This window comes from Rhinopithecus bieti, unplaced genomic scaffold, assembly GCF_001698545.2.
Source record: "Rhinopithecus bieti isolate Rb0 unplaced genomic scaffold, ASM169854v2 scaffold_23862, whole genome shotgun sequence".
Lineage (NCBI taxonomy): Eukaryota > Metazoa > Chordata > Mammalia > Primates > Cercopithecidae > Rhinopithecus > Rhinopithecus bieti.
This window is the reverse complement of record NW_016811338.1, coordinates 172,430-190,008: the sequence shown is the minus strand read 5'-3', so window position 1 is coordinate 190,008 and position 17,579 is coordinate 172,430. Positions and strand designations below refer to the sequence as shown.

The window sequence follows — 17,579 nt, the reverse complement described above, 5'->3', positions numbered from 1 at the left end:
TTCCTATTCAGATGCCTTACGGTTCTTTCTCTTGCCTGATTGCTCTGGCTAGGACTTCCAGTACCATATTGAAGAGGAGTGGTGAGATTGGGCATCCTTGTCTAGTTCCAGTTCTCAGTGGGACTGGTTCCAATTTTTGCCTATTCAGTATGATGTTAGCTGTGGGTTTGTCATAAAAGGCTGTTATGATTTTGAGGTATGTCCCTTTTACCTACTTTGTCGAGAGTGTTTTTTTTTTTCATGGAAAAAAATGTTGGATTTTATAAAAGATTTTTCTGCATCTATTGAGATGACCATATGGTTTTTGTCTTTAAGTCTGTGTATGTGGCGAATCATATTTATTGATTTGTGTATGTTGAACCATCCTTGTCTCCCAGGAATAAAGCTTACTTGATCATGATGAATTAACTTTTTGATAGGCTGCTGGATTTGGTTTGCTCATGTTTTTTGAGGATTTCTGCATCATCCATCAGTGATATTGGACCAAAATTATCTTTTTTGGTTGTGTTTCTAACAGATTTTGGTATCAAGATGATGATGCTGGTTTTGTAGAACAAGTTAGAGAGAAGTCCTTTCTTCAGTATCAGTTCTTTTTTACATAGGGTAGAATTTGGCTATTAATCCATCTGTTCCATAGTTTGTTTGTATTTATTTATTTACTTATTGACAGGTCTTTAAAATTACTGATTCAATTTCAGAACTCATTATTGGTCTTTTCAGACTTTTAGTTTCTTCCTGGTTAAATCTTGGGAGGTTGTGTGTTTCCAGGAATTTATCCAGGTTCTCCAGGTTTTCTAATTGTGTACATAGAAGTGTTCATAATAGTCTCTGTGGTTCTTTTGTATTTACGTGGGATCAGTTGTAATGTCATAGTTGTCATTCCTAACTGTGCTTATTTAGATCTTTCCTATTTTTTTTTTTTTTTGTTAATCTAGCTAGTGGTCTATTGATCTTATTTATTTTTTTAAAAATCAACTTTTGGAATCATTGATCTCTTGTATGGATTTTTGTGTCTCAACTTCATTCACCGCTCAAAGAAATTGGAGACAACACAAATAAATGGAAAAACGTTCCATGCTCATGGATTGGAAGAATCAATATCATTTAAATGGTCATACTGCTCAAAGCGATGTACAGTTTCAATGCTATTCCTGTTCAAACTGCCAACATCATTTTTCAAATTAGAAAAAACTATTCTAAAATTCACAGGGAAAACAAAAAGAGCCCAAATAACCAAAGCAATCCTAAGAAAAAACAAACAAACAACAATAACAAAAAACCAAAGCTGGAGGCATCACATTACCTTATTTCATAATATGCTGCTACAGTAACCAAAAAACGTACAATACTGGTATAAAAACAGACACACAAAGCAAGGAACGGAATAGAGAACCAAAAATAAAGCTGCACATCTACAATCATCTGGTAATCAATAAACTTGACAAAAATAAGCAATTGGAAAAAGACTCCCAATTCAATAAATGGTGCTGAGATAACTGGCTATCCATATGCAAAACAATGAAACTGGATGACCACTTATCTCCACATACAAAAATTAACTGAAGGTGGATTAGATACTTAAAAGTAAGATCTCAAACTATAAGAATTACAGAATAAAACCTAGAAAATACCCTTCTTGAAATTGGCCTTAGCAAAGAATGTATGGCTAAGTTTTCAAAAGCAATTGCAGCAACAACAAAAATGGACATATGGGACCTAATTAAATTAAAGAGCTTCTCCACAGCAAAAGAAACTATCAACACAGTAAACAGAAAACACACAGAATGGGAGAAAATATTTGCAAAGCATGCATCCAACAAAGTTCTAATATCCAAAATCTATAAGAAACTATAAGCCAAAAGCAAATAACCTTTTTAAAAAGTGAACAAAGGACATGAAGAGATACTTCTCAAAAGAAGACATACAAGAGCCAACAAACATGAAAAAATGCTCATTATTACTAATCATCAGAGAAATGCAAATCAAAACAACAGTGGTACATCTAACACCAGCCAGGATGGCTAAAAAATAAAAAAATAAAAAAATAAACAGATGTTGGCAAGGCAATGGAGAAAAATGGACATGTATACACTGTCTGTGGAAGGGTAAACTAGTCCAGTCACCGTGGAGAGAAATTTGGGGATTTCTCAAACAACTGAGAGTTGAACTACCATCCAACCTAACAATCCTATTACTGGGTATATACTCAAAGGAAAATAAATCATTCTATTAAAAGGACACATGCACCTGTATGTTCACTGCAGTGCTATTCACAATAGCAAAGTCATGGAATCAACCTAGGTGTCCATCAGTGATGAATTGGATAAAGAAAATGTGGTACATATATACTATGGAATACTATGCAGCCATAAAGAAAAATAAAATCATGTCCTATGCGGCAACATGGATGGAGTTGAAGGCCATTACCTTAAGCAGACTAGCATAGAAACAGAATACCCATGTTCTCATTTATAAGTGGCAGCTAAACATTGTGCATACATGGACATAAAAAAGGGAACAATAGACAATGGGGACTAGTATAAGGGGAGAAAGAGAGGAGGGAAAGAACTAAAAAAACTAGCTGTTGGGTACTATGCTTACTACCTGAGTGATGGGTTCAGTCATACCGTAAACCTCAGCATCGTGCAATGTACCTTTGCAACAAACCTTCACATGTACCTCCTGATCCTAAAATAAAAGTTGAAAAAGAAAAAATACTGCAGGACAAGCAAAACAGGCATGCCCATTTCAAGTCATACTCTTATTTTTTCTCAGAGTCTATTATCCTACACACACAATGTTTGGATCTAACCAAAATTAAAGATCAGAGGAAAAAGCTGGAAAAAAATGTCACTGAGCAAAAGAATTAACACAACCAGAATCAAATATGGCCTGAATATAGGAACTATCACACAGGGACTTAAAATAACTCTCTTTGATAAGTGAACAGATCCTGTGGAAAAGATGGTCAGCCTCTGTAAACGTGTAAGGAATTTGGACTGTAAATTGAAAACTGTATGGAAGAATCAAATGGAAATGCTGGACATGAAGAACATAATAACAGATGAAGAATGCTGATGAGTGGGTTCAAGAGAGCCAAGAAACAATCAGTGAAGATAAAGATAAATCAAGAGACATTAGCAAGCCTGAAGCACAAAGAGAAAAGAATAATAATGATAAAATAGAAGAGAGCAGCCAAGGACTGTGGTACAATATCAAACAATCTAACATACATAAAATTTGAAAATTGCAGAAGAGAAATCAAAACAGAGTAAAAGGAGAAGTATTTGAAGAGATAATGACGAGAAAAATAATAAAAGAAATTGGAGCTCAAATCCAAGAAGCTCAGCCAAATAGCATAACTGAAAATAAGCAAAGAAAAGTCTACATTCATGGTATTCAAACTGTCAGAAAGCTAAAATAAAAGTGAAAACCTTGAAAACAGACCAAGGGGAAAAAAAGATACATCATACACAGAAAAACAAAAACACAAATCAATACAGATATTTTGTCAGAAACTATGCTAGCCAGAAGAAAATGGAGTTACATCTTTAAAACTGTGAGATGGGGGAAACTATCAGCTAAGAATTTTATATGCAGAGAAAACATGTTTTGAAAATTAAAGAAAATAAATTCTTTTTCAGAAAAAAAGCAAATAAATATATTTCCAGCAGACTTAGACCAGAAGAAGTGTTTTTTGTTTGTTTGTTTGTTTGAGGTGGAGTCTTGCTCCGTCGCCCAGGCTAGAGTGCAGTGGTGTGATCTCGGCTCACTGCCAGCTCCACCTCCCAGGTTCACGCCATTCTCCTGCCTCAACTTCCCAAGTAGCTGGGACTACAGGCACCCGCCACCACACCCAGCTAATTTTTTGTATTTTTAGTAAAGACAGGGTTTCACCATGTTAGCCAGGATGGTCTCGATCTCCTGACCTCGTGATCCGCCCGCCTCAGCCTCTCAAAGTGCTGGGATTACAGGTGTGAGCCACCGCGCCTGGCCCCAGAAGAAGTGTTAATAGAAATTCTTCAGGAATAGAATATCAGACAGAAAATTGGATCTATACAAGAAAAGAAAAAAGAAAGAAATGAAAATAATAGAATAGAAAAGAAAAGAAAAGAAAGAGAAAAAGAAAAAGAAAAGAAAAGAAAGGAAAAGAAAAGAAAAGGAAGGTAGGTCATCCTGGAAACAGTAAGATTTAAGGTTAACATAAAATTCACTTTTAAATATTTAACAGACTACAGGATAATTGACCTAATTAAACTAAAGAGCTTCTGCACAGCAAAAGCTGAAACAGCATAGCAATTATTTGTATTCATAGTTTATGTTAATATAAAATCTTTGAAAATAAAAGTATAAAAATGAGGAGTAGCAAATAGTAGCACACTAAGGTTCCTGTATGAATACAGAATATCCTGTGAATATGCTATTGTACATGATAAAAGGGCCTTGCAGATGCATTTAAATGAAGGATTTTTAAATTGGGATATTGTCCTGGACAATGTGGGTGGCCCCAGTGTAATCACAAGTTTCTTGTAAAGAACAAGATAAGAGGATCAGGGTCGGAAGAAAGATATGTGATGACAGAGGATCATTTATCTGTCATCATAAGGAGGACAGAATGGAGTGGAGGATCAGAGACACAGAGAGGTTTGCTGTGCTGTTGGTCTTGTGGAAGGAGGAGCCACGAGCCAAGGAGTGGAAGTCAGCTCAAAAAGCAGGAAAGCAAGAAATGGAATCTTCCCCAGAGACCACAGGGAGAAATGCAGCTCTGGCAACAGCTTGATTTTGCCCTAGTAGAACCCATATCAGACTCTGACCTTTGTAATGTTAAGATAATAATTTTGTAATGTTTTGAGTCACAAAGTTTGTGGGACTTTGTAAAATAAAGTGGAACTTGTGGAATTCCTGCTTTTACAGCAGGAATAAGAAACTAAAATAGGCTCACGTTCACCAAATATGGGGCAGTTTGAACATCAATAAAGACAATAATTGCCATGGATTAAGACACATCGAATAAATGTACATCAGTGAGTTCACAACTATAATGAAAAAAACCTCGCCTCATTTGTTGTTTTGAAAAGTGGCAAAGAGGAAAAATTAAAAAATTTATTCTGCCTTTCTCATACCAACTGTACCTCAGGAGGAAGAAATAGTGATGAGGTGGAAGTTTCTCTCTGTAAACGTATTTTAGATTATAAAGAGAAAAGGATGATAGACTCTCATCATGTTGAAACCCCTAATAAATTAATAGAGCTAGGTCAGTCCTTCTCTATCAGGGGCAATATTGGCATTGCCTAGTGGGGAGGGAGTACTAGGGCCATCTAGTAGGTAGAGGTTAGGAATGTCGCTAAGTATCCTACCATGCACAAAATAGCCCCCATAACAAATAATTATTCAGCCCAAAATGTCAATAGATATTTGGCACTTTTGAAAAATCCTGACCTGTGTGATATAATAACTGTAACAATCCCCAGACAAAAAAAAGAAACATTGTGTTTCTTGCTGCAAACATCATGTGCTTCTTGCTAGAAGGACATGTGACCATCTATGGAATACTATTGTCAGAAAAATAAATAAGTAAATCTGATGAAACCTCTGGATTAAACAGGAGATACAGAAATAAAATAACATGTAAAATTACACTATAGGGATGTCATCAAAAAATCTAGACTGTATGAGAAGTCCAACAGGAACAAATGATGCAGTTTTATTTACAAAATAATTCCAACAGTAAAAAAGCAGAATTTATAGGTTACTAAATTACCATAAATTTATTAATTGATAGAGTAGAAGAATTCTCAGAGGCATAGTAGACAATTGGAATATGTGGGTCTCATTCAGATTCTTATTTGAACAAACTGTAATTTTATATGTATTAGATTTTAAGGAAAACTTCAGTGGTGTTTTATGGTTATTAACTAATGAAAACATTTTTTTTTCAAATACTTTTCAGTGTCTTTTAAATTTTTTCTATTTAATGGCTAAATAAACAATAAAGTTTAGAAGAGCATCTTATTTTGTATTCCTGTGTCAAGATAATGTTCATGCCTTCTATCGGGAATGCCTTTCACAAGCAGCTGTGAATTAGAAGTGTGTGCAGTCATAAGGTGATCCAACTAATTTAATTTATGAAGATTTAAGTTACTGAGAAAGTGCAGCCTTGAAATTAAAAAGTCTATCAAATAAAAAAGATAAAAATTGAAATGTAATAGATGGAATATACGATGGTTAATATTGACCATCAACTTGATTGGATTGAAGGTTACAAAGTATTGTTCCTGGGTGTGTCTGTGGAGATGTTGCCAAAGGAGATTAACATTTGAGTCAGTGGACTGGGAGAGGCAGCCCCACCCTCAATCTGAGTGGGCACCATCTAATCAGCTGCCAGCATGGCTAGGATAAAAGCAGGAAGAGGAACATGGATAGACTAGATTGCCTGAGTCTTCTGGCCTCCATCTTTCTCCTGTGCTGGATGCATCTTGACCTTAAACATCAGACTCCACTCCAATTTCTTCAGCTTTTGGACTCTTGGACCTACAACAGTGGTTGGCAAGGGGCTCTCAGGCCTTCGGCCACAGACTGAAGGCTGTGCTGTTGGCTTCCCTACTTTTGAGGTTTTGGAACTCCAACTGGCTTCCTTGCTCCTCAGCCTACAGAAGGCCTATTGTGGGACTTTACCTTTTGATCGTGTGAGTCAATACTCCTTAATAAACTTCTTTTCATATATTTGTCTATCCTATTAGTCTTGTCTCTCTAAAGAAACCTGATGAATACAGAATATGAGACTATAGTAGTCTATTTCCAAATACCTAAGGCCCACTCTCAGCATTTCTGCTTCCTGAGAGATCAAGACTTGGATACCCCTTCCAGGAAGAATCCCAACATGCTTAGGTGGGGTTTGAAGGCAAAGGATTGTGTGATGGTTGATGGAGAAATGTCACAAACACTGTGACCACATGACTGCTTACAGAAATGAAGATATAGCATCTTCATGTATTTTCCTCCTTGAGGTATTATGTATGTATTTGTATTTTTGATTACTTTCTCCTTATCTCTTTCCCATACCATTTTATATAGGGCATGTTCATGATGGTGAATTTTCCAGTTTACTACACAATTTACAGAATGTTCAGACAGTATCCTCACATTTTAAAAGAGGAATGAGATTCAGATGACATTTCCAATCTGGGAGATGAAATGTTTTAGCTGACATCGCTTTTAAATGACACTACTTTACTTGTCTCCTTCCCATTGCATCTAACTTAATTCAGACATCTCTAATGTCTCAAGAGTATTACTGAAGCAGACCCAGCAGGCAGGCTGGTCGTCTTGCCTCTAATCCTTTTTTCCACTATCTCATTTGCCAGAGTGATAGTTTTTAAATGTGATTTTTTTTCAATCTATACTCCTTCTAAAAATTCTCCACTGACTATTGTTTTCTATCAGAATAAAATTAAAAGATACTTAGACATTTGACACCTTCCAGGATCTGACCATGTCTAACCCGCCTGCTTTATCTTTACTACTCCCTCACTCTTCTCTGCCCTGAAATTGAACTTCCAGCATTTTTTGGACTTTCATTCTTGCTCACATCTCTACAACTTTGTACAGGTTGTTTCCTGTTTGGGTTTCTTATCTTCTAGATAACCTGTTCTTACATTTCTGGTCTCAACCCAAAGATCCTTTTATAGGAAGACTTCTGCAATCATTTCCAGCAGGTTTCCCTTCACTGTAACACTTACCACAATGCGTTATCATTGTTTCATCATCTGTCGTCCCTACTATGCGAAATTATCCTTGTCAGGATGGTATCATATTGACTATTGTGTCCAACAACCATTTATTGACACTGACACAGAATAGATACTCCACTGATAATACTTGAAATAAAAATTTAATTTGCCAGCATTGTCATCTTTTAGGATGACTGCCTATCTTGCAAAATTTAAGATTGCATTACTATTAATATAAAATTCAGATATCAAATGGGCTTTGAGTTGTATGTCTTCAACACTGTAGGAAAGCTTAGATTCTATGATGATGTGTTGACAAATGTAAGAAATGCAAATCAACTGACTTAAAGAAAATGCAAAAGGAAGAAAGGACTTGGACACCTTCAAAGGAGTAGAGAGACCAGCTATGGTCGTATTCTTTCTTTCCTTTCCCCTTTTTCAATTATGTCTGCTCCTTCTTTTATATCAGTTATGCTTCTTTTCAAAGGGAAGTCCACTGTCAGATAAGCCCAGGTTACAAGATTTATGAAAGTTCACCTACGGCTCTGTTGTGTGTGTGAGGGCGGGAAAGACAGAGGCGGCAAGAGAAGTTCTCAGTGTGGAGACTTGAGGGTAACATTTGCCCAGCTAACTGACCTTTGATGTTTGAAAATTCGTATTAAATTATCCTACCCTTCACTGACTTTGGCTGAAGAGTTTGTCCTTAGATTAACTATGTCTTTGACCTTTTATACAGTATCTCATAATTTGTGTGCTTTTTTGTGTGTTTCTGAAGATTCAGAGAGGGCCAGGTGTGGTGGCTCACACTCGTAATCCCAGCACTTTGGGAAGCCGAGGCAGGTGGATCACCCAAGGTCAGGAGTTCGAGACCAGCCTGACCAACATGGAGAAACCCCATCTCTACTAAAAATACAAAAAATTAGCCAGGCATGGTGGCACATGCTGTTAATCCCAGCTACTTGGGAGGCTGAGGCAGGAGAATCACTTGAACCCAGGAGGCGGAGGTTGCAGTGAGCCGAGATTGCACCATTGCACTCCAGCCTGGGCAACAAGAGTGAAACTCCATCTCAAAAAATAAAAAATAAAAAATAAATAAAAAATGTTTCAGAGAAAGAGCTTATGAATTTTTCAGAGATTAATCATTTTTAATATATTAAATGACATACTATATATGCAGTAAAATTCTTCTCAAACTGTTTGGATACTGTCAAGGAGTGCCTGAAGCTTAACTTTTCTTAGTCAACAATAGTCTTTAGTACAAACAACCATTGATTATAACCCTATAAAGGTAAAACAAGACCTTGAGTTGATATTTTTTCACTGAATTACCTCCGGCACTCAGGAAAAGACATTATGTTCACCTTTTGTAGGTACTGCACAAAAACATTTTAGTCAGCCTTGACAATAACACTTTTCTCAGAATGTTGACTCACACAATTACTGCATATGATGACCTATGCTACAAATTATTTAAAGTGAGTCTTCAAATGTAAAAATGCGTTTTGTTTTCAATGGAAGCACCATAACCTTTTATAAAATGTGGATGTGTAAGTACCAGTGGTCTAAGGTAACATCCATGAATAGGTTTATGATTACAAACGATGTGACAAATCAAAACAGTAAGTAGTAATTTTTTTTCAATGATTGTCAGGCTGTAAGAGTGGAGGTGGAAGAAGTATGGGAAGTTTTATAACAGCAGTATCTAACTCCACTGTTCATAAACATAACCCCACATCCCACACCCCATCCAACGCAACCACTCAGCCTCCTACATAACACCCACAGTTCATGTTATGTCATCTCCTTCCTGGTTGCCAGGACAATATAGTTTACACCTGTCAGATCTGAGTTGGATGAACACTGAGGTAAAGTTGGTTTCTCTAAGTCATGCTCGTGAGTCAAGTTGCCAACTTTGATGTTAACCCAGAGAATTTCCATAATAGTTTCTTCCAGGCGCCTTTCACCTCTTTATTCCTTAGGCTGTAAATCATGGGGTTCAGCATTGGTGTCAAAATGGCATAAAAGAGAGAGAACAACTTCTCCTGAAGGACAGAGAGACTGGAGTGGGGCTTGATGTAAGTGAAAATGGCCAGGCCATAGCACAGGGCAACCACTGTGAGGTGAGAGGCACACGTGTGAAAGGCTTTCCTCCTTCCTTCTCTGGACTGGATCTTTAAGATGGTGGAGATGATCCGGATGTAGGACAAAAGAACCAGGCAGAAGGGTGTCATCAGAAGAACAATGCTAGACACTTGGAGGAGGTGTCGCACACAAGGCCCAGCCTGATCAGCACTAGAATTTTGCAGCAGAATAATGTGATCAATAACTTGTTTGTGCAGCATGGGCCAGCTGAAAGGTGATGTGTGTGTATGCACATGAGCAGAGTTAAATGGATCCACTGACCCGCAGTGATGTGGATGGGCCGCAAGCCGCTTAGTCACACAGCGCTCCATGGCATGATGGCCGAGTATGGCAGGGGGTCACAGCACAGCCACATAGTGTCATAGCCCATCACGTGGGCGCAGCGAGACACAACTCACACTGTCAATCCCACCCAAGGCCAGGGAGAAAAATAACTGGGCTGCACAACTCTGCAATGGGATGGCTTTATGTTCTGCAAGAAAATGCGCCAGCAGCTGAGGAACTATACTTGTGGCATAGGAGACATCAACAAGGGAGAGGTTGGTGAGAAAGAAATACATGGGAGTGTGGAGTCGGTTGTCCAGTCTGATCAGAAGGACAATGAGACAGTTCCCCAGCATGGTCACCATGTACATGACCAAGAACAGGACAAAGAGGGAGACCTGAGTGTTCCAGTCACTGGACAGGCCGTGGAGAATAAATTCACTCACCCAAGTCTGGTTATTTGTTCCCATTAAAATATTTAAGGATTATTAATCTGTGAAGGGAGTCAGAAAAAAACAGAAGTTGTTGACTAACCATAAGAATAACTTGTTTGAATGCATTCTATACATGCCAGCCAGCCCTAGGCAGGTACTTCAGGTCATTTATTGGCCAAAATGACAGTCTTGACCCAACATGCATTACATTTACTTTGCATCAGAGAGACAAACTATGGCCTTTACAAGACGCAATTTGATGTCAGGGAAGCCAGTTAAATCCTAGAAATGATGCATTGCAACATTAGGAATTCTACATCTTTACAAACTTACTTCAGATTCCAGGGCAAGGAGAGGATTGCAAATGGCAACCAGCAGGTAAAAATGATAAGCAATGAAGAAGAATATGGTTGGAAAGTTAACAAATTACCTTAAGTATGTCAACTGGACTCATCTTGATGGAATGTGTAAATGTACTACAAAAGTAAATAATGTATTGCAACACTAGAAATTCTGAATCTTTACCAACTTACTTCAGATTCCAGGGCAAGGAGAGAATTTCAAATGACAACCAGCAGGTAAAATGATAAGCAATAAAGAAGAATATGGTTGGAAAGTTAAAGAATTACCTTAAACATGTCAACCAGACTCATTTTGATGAAATGTGTAAATCTACTACAAAAGGAAAGATTTGGAAGAAGCAAGGCCTGGAGGAAAAATCTGGAACCGGAAACCCATGTTTAAACCTGATTTTATTAGGCAGATTCATGATGTTGGTTTATTGATAAACACTATATATGCAAGGGGACATTATTACATAACTCACGAGTACATTTAGCATCAAATGTAGATAACATATGGGGAAAGTACTTTTTGAATTGTTACTGGTAGTACAACTGTAGAATCATATGTTTTAGTAGTAACATGATGTCTGTGTCGGGATAGGTAAGCCAACAAACATGATTTTCCCTGCATCCTCTCCACAAATTCAGATACAAATAAAATTGGAGACCACCTGTAACATACCTGAAAGTATACAAATGGCTTAGATGCTTTGAGGATCCTGCGGCCCACTGGTCTTTTGGGTAGCCTTTGACCTCTTTGTGGGATAGGATTGTAATTGTACCTTGGTCTCTTTTTTTTTTTTTTTTTGCTTTTTTCAACTTGCTCCTGTTGCTACGGCCATGAAAGAAAACAAATATGGATATGAATGCTTAGACTTTTTAGATACGAGGGAGGAAGAGAAAGCAGATGTCTAAGGACCCTTCTTCATTGTCCAAGACAGAGAGGAAGATATGAATTCACTTGAATGTACATTGGAATGGAGATTCCCTTCTCCTTACTTTTGCTCAGCAAGTGCTTTGTCAGTAAAACTAATGTTACAGCATCAATTTTGTACATTAAACAAAAACAAGCTACATTGTAAAAAAAAAAAAAAAAAAATTAGAACCAATTCCTTCTTATTCCATGTCTGCCTCTTCATGAGCTTTCCTTTTATTGCAGTGTCCACAATAAGGGAAAGTAGGAAAGAAAGGAGGCAGGAGGCATTGAGGGCAGAAACAGGTCCGGACAGACTAGGGTCTCTTACCTACAAGGGAAAGACTGTCAATGCTTCAACTCTCTTACGTGATAAATAATTAAGCAAAACATGTAGTTCCAGAAATGCTCATCCCTTTCAGAGTTGACGTTCACATCCATTTTTTCTAGACTCTCCCTAATGTCCTCCTCAAGACCTTCCTTCTCCTCCAACATTTCCTTTTTACTGCTCTGTCCTGATGCTCCCAGCAGCATCCCTCAGCAGCACCCCTCAGTGCTTTTCTAAAATAATAATGAGCCTGAGAATACATTTGATTGCCTCAAAGAGACATTCAAATTTAAATTCTAAAACCTCAAAAACATTTCACTAAAAGAAAACCTGTCAACTATTATTGACTAGATTCCAGATTTGCATCTGAACTAGACATTTTTCCATTAACTTGGCAAACACCTATAAAGTGCCATCGTTGTTAGATGATGGATTTTTAGGGTGAATATTACCCTTAATTTTCATGGAGAGCTGACATATCAGTGAGGGAAAAGACACAGTGGTCTTCACTGTATTTGCTCCTCTGCCGCACTGGAGACCCTGCAAGCCCGTGACTCACTGTGCTCCTCTCAGTCACCCAACATGTCTCTCCACTAAGTCCTTGTCACATTACAAATGACTGACAGTGACTCATCTCAGAGAAAGTGTGAACTTCAGAGTCTAACAGCTCCTGTGTTGGATCCACATCTGTTCTGTTTCCTGAGACTCGGAGCAAGATACTTAGCGTCTCAGAGCCTCACATTCTTCATGTGTGAAATGTGCCTAATACTGGCCAGCTGAAGGGTCCTGGGTGAAATTAAAGGCGTTGAAGGCCTAGGTTCCTACAGGAGCGCTGGAACAGGCAGGTGTCCATTATTTACTGATGATCCTTAGTCTTGATTTCATGCTCTCTCATTCAGAATCTTCTTTATCCATTTACTCTCCCTCTCTACCATCCTCAGGTTTCTCTTGCTCCTGAGTATCTCCTTCGCCCTCATTATAAAAGAAAATATACAGGCATCTCAACTTAGGAAGCTTTACTGTGTATATAGCATTCTAAATCCCCCTTCGTTTCACATCTCTAATGATTGGAATCCATTGTCTGGATTTATTTCCTAATATTTATTCCTGAGCCTGTAAACATTTCTGCCTTCACTAATCTATAGGATTTGAAAACTTAAAGGTTACTGATAACCTGCCATCATCAATTCCAGAGATTTTTTTATCGTATTTTCATTTTTTACTTAGCTTTTAATAATGTTACCTGTTTCTTCCTTCAAACTCTCAACTCTGTCATGGACTTCTGTCCTGATTTTCCTCCAATCGAATTTGCTTTCTTAACCTTCCTCGTTCCCCTGCTCTGCTCTATGAGCATTTGCTAAGGTTCTGTGCTCAGAACTTGTACTTAACTTCTACAGTTTTTCTTAGAAGTCTTTTTATTTCTAGTTATAATAATTACTATCAACTCTATATGGCTCACCCTCAATTTTACATTTAGCTCCTGGATTTCCCTTCAAAGCTCCAAATGCATTCCAGAAAAGCTGAATGAATGTTTCTTAAATATCTCACCGATGCCTGTACTCCTGTATCCATAAATGAAATCCATCCTGAGTTCTTTTTTACTGTCAGCAGAATTAGATTTCTCCTAGTCTCTCAATGAGTCATCTTTTATTTTTCCCTCTTCTTCTGTATGCCACAGAATACATTCTCTTCCTTTATTTTATTATATATCTCCCCCATCTTCTCCTTACTCTCAGCCACACTTACGCTTTCCCTCTCTATTCCCATATTCTAGAGTGCCAGAGCTTCCTTGTAAATTTCCCTAATGTAACTTCCATTCACTCCAAAAATCCTACACACTACCTCCAAGTTAATTATATAAAATACAAATTTTTACGTCATTTTAAGCACAAAAAGATCTATAATGTCTAAGTGCTTAAAGATTTAAGTTTATCCTGGGTAGAAGACTTTTCATCTAATCCATAATCTGCTCTTCTTCTATGACTAACTTTTATTAACTATAGCATTTATTTTCATGCCCTGTGTTTTCCAACCAAGTCTTTTATTAAAATAAGCTAATACTTGAATATCTTTCACTGATATGTTAGCTAATTTTTATTAACCCATCAAATTTGCTGTGCTTTTCCATGGCCCTTGTGGGTTTCAAAATAATTAAACATTAATAATTAACATTTTTAGATTGATGTTAGATAAAGAAAATGTAAGTATCATCTGCACTTGGAAAGCCAATTGAAAGAGGAACCATGTACGAGCCAGATGATTTTAACGCACCTTCAGTTGAAACCATATGCATATTATTCTGGGCTCACCTTTCAGCTAAATATAACTGGCTTTCTATTCTTATATCACGATGAACGGACCAGGTGCCAGGTAACATGCTTCGTATCCAACCACTCCTATAGGAAGCCAAAGCTTGATCTTTACTGCTTTAATTTGTGGAATCTGTATTTCCCCTACACAAGTGGCATTCATTGAAGTCAACTAACTAAGGAAAAAACGTGAGAATATTTCTTCAATTTGTCTGTGCAAACACAACTACCAAAACCTCTTAATACAAGCACACAGCCAAGTTACAAAACCAGTACTGGACAATGAACACAGCTAATAGTCCTATTTAGCTCTTCGTGGTGTACAAGTGTGACTTGTGTGCTCTTCACAGTACTTGTCCAACACCAACAACATTACCTTTTTGCCAGGCATCTAATGTTCCTTTAGTAAGCAATAAAATTATATTTTACATTCTTAGAGTTATATCATCTTTATACTCAATAAACATCAAATCAATTTTTTTCTATATATGTTTTGAGCTTTCTTTTGACTGTTGAAAATAACCAATTCATGCTGCCTGCTCAGAACACAGTACTGAAGAATGGCATACCCTGTAGTTCACCTCTATAAACAGGATCACGATGAAAAAAGGAATTCCTATTGTATTTTATGAAATGGGGTGAACGTAGGATAATCACCGTGACCATAAAAAATAGAAAACAATGTGTGATATAGTAAGAGAGGTGCTACTGAAATATTCTGTGAATGATTATCTTTCTTTTTTTTTTTTTTTTTTTTTTTTTTTTTTTTTGAGACAGAGTCTCGCTCTGTCACCCAAGCTGGAGTGCACTGGCCAGATCTCAGCTCACTGCAAGCTCCGCCTCCCGGGTTCACGCCATTCTCCTGCCTCAGCCTCCCGAGTAGCTGGGACTACAGGCGCCCGCCACCTCGCCCGGCTAGTTTTTTGTATTTTTTAGTAGAGACGGGGTTTCACCGTGTTAGCCAGGAGATTATCTTTCTTAAAGCCCTGTCTCTAATGCCTGAAATGTATTACATTTATGTTGAACATTGTCTTTTTTTGCGAAATGTTCAAAAATGCAATAATGCTAAATGAAACTTTTATAATATAAAGTACCTAAACATTATCAACTGGTATAACAGCTTACACTGATCCTTTACAACACATCACATAACAGTAAAAACTGGGGTTTTAGATGTAAATAACCTGAAAATTACAGAAAAAAATCAGGGAAGAGGTATGAACAGCAAAGATAAAAATTTTCTAGTTAAAATATTACCTTTATTGGAATGGCTAAGTTGAGCTAATTAATATGTGCATCACATCACATACATATTATTTTTGTAACAAGAATTCTTAAAATATATACAATAAATATATACAATTTTTATGTGTCAAACAAACATATAAAAGAAAACAAAATTACTTTTGTTGGACCCAGGTAAAAGATCCTCCATGTGCTTTCTCTGTTTATCCGGTAGTTACTAGTTACAGCAAATATCAGGACTGAAATGTTCTTCTATCTACGACAAAGAAAGACCAAAAAAATAAGTGTTTAGATTCTTCACACAGTTTGTTTTACATAATAAAAAAAACCCTGATTTAACAGTTAAATTTCAATCAGTCATGATCTTTCTTTAGTAAAGCAAATCTATTCATTGATTCCATGGAATCTGTTTTCTTTTTTGGAAAATTAAATCTAAATTGCAACAAATTAAATGTTCTTTTCAACCTATCCTATCTCGGTAAATTCACCCATTACTCTTTTTCTTATTGTTTCAATCAACTACTATCTTACAATATCTGTGACAAAAAATATATATCACCTGAAGAAGATGAAGAGTGAAAAATTCACAGAACTGAGCTAGCAGATGTTCAAACCTGCTTTATCCGGATGGAGTAGATAAAATTGGGCTATAGATGTTCCTGCCTTCCTTTCTCTGAATTTATATTCTAACCCCTCATCTAGGAGACAAAAAGCTCCATGCCAGTCTCTGTAGCTCTCTACATGCAGGCCTGCCTTCCAGAAGATGTGGTCCCTGTTCTAAAATTGCCTTTTCCTCTCCCCTTCTTCAAAGGAGCACAGGGAAAAGCAAGATGTTAAGTGAAGTTAAAAATGTTACTCATAGTAAATTCTTAGGCAGTGACGTATGTTAATATTTGCTGTTAACATCTGGTGTTTTGAAATTATGGAATCCTTCTGCCAATAAGTCTGCTAGAATTTTCTTTAACCCTGAAGAACTGATCTCCGAGATGGGGGTCCCATCCATGCCCAGCTCCGTACAACTCTGCAGAATGCTGAGAAGAAAGGGTACAGCCCCAAGCAACAATGACTTCTCACCTAAAGTTCCCTTTCAGCCTTTTACCACATCCTCCCCCTATTGCTGCTCTAACGAAATAAGAAGGTGTTGGAGGAACCATGAGCCACTATTCATCAAGTAAAAGATGAGAAGCCAGACCCATAGTTAAAATCAATCGGGCATTGACAGAACTTATCACTGTGTTGGTGCCACGCAGACAGGATCATAAGTTGTGGGGCTCTGGAAATGTCTTCACGTGCTGCTGTTCACATTTTTGTTGTATTATTTTTAATTGCATTTAAATGTCATTGCTACTCTGTGGACCAAGACTGAAATATATTCAATTTATTCTTGCAAGGAATCAAATGTCCAGGGCTTGACACTTAGGCATAATTTCCATTTGCAACGTTGAGTTCCATGTTTTGCTATCCCACTTCAGTCAGTGTATTATACATTTTAAAGTATCTAACATAATTTTCCACTTCTATTGACTGGCTGCCTTAAAACATTAACTTCTCCCTTTTCCCCCATATTAGGAAGAGGGAAGTGTTGACTTGGAAAGACTCAGAAGGTATGCACGCTAGAAAAGTATTCCTCAATGTCTCACATTCCAAAACATATTTTGAATAGTAATCTTTTCCACTACTTACATCAATTCAAAGAGTGCATGGTTAAACAAAACCTTCTAAGAGCTTTGTGAATTTAATCTGAAACATGCTGAGGCTTAGGGGCATATTACCAATATTATCTCTTATTCATTATAGTGATAATTCCCTAAAGCTAAGGTCTAAAAGCCAAAACTTTCTCTCCAGAAAATGTGTGCACCATGATTCTTTT

The 17,579-nt window shown here is 37.2% G+C and overlaps 1 pseudogene; it reads right to left on the bottom strand.

Annotated features, from left to right (window-relative positions):
- Positions 1-9,628: 9,628 nt before the first annotated feature.
- LOC108543313 (olfactory receptor 2F1-like) lies at positions 9,629-10,606 on the bottom strand (annotated as a pseudogene).
- Positions 10,607-17,579: the final 6,973 nt, after the last annotated feature.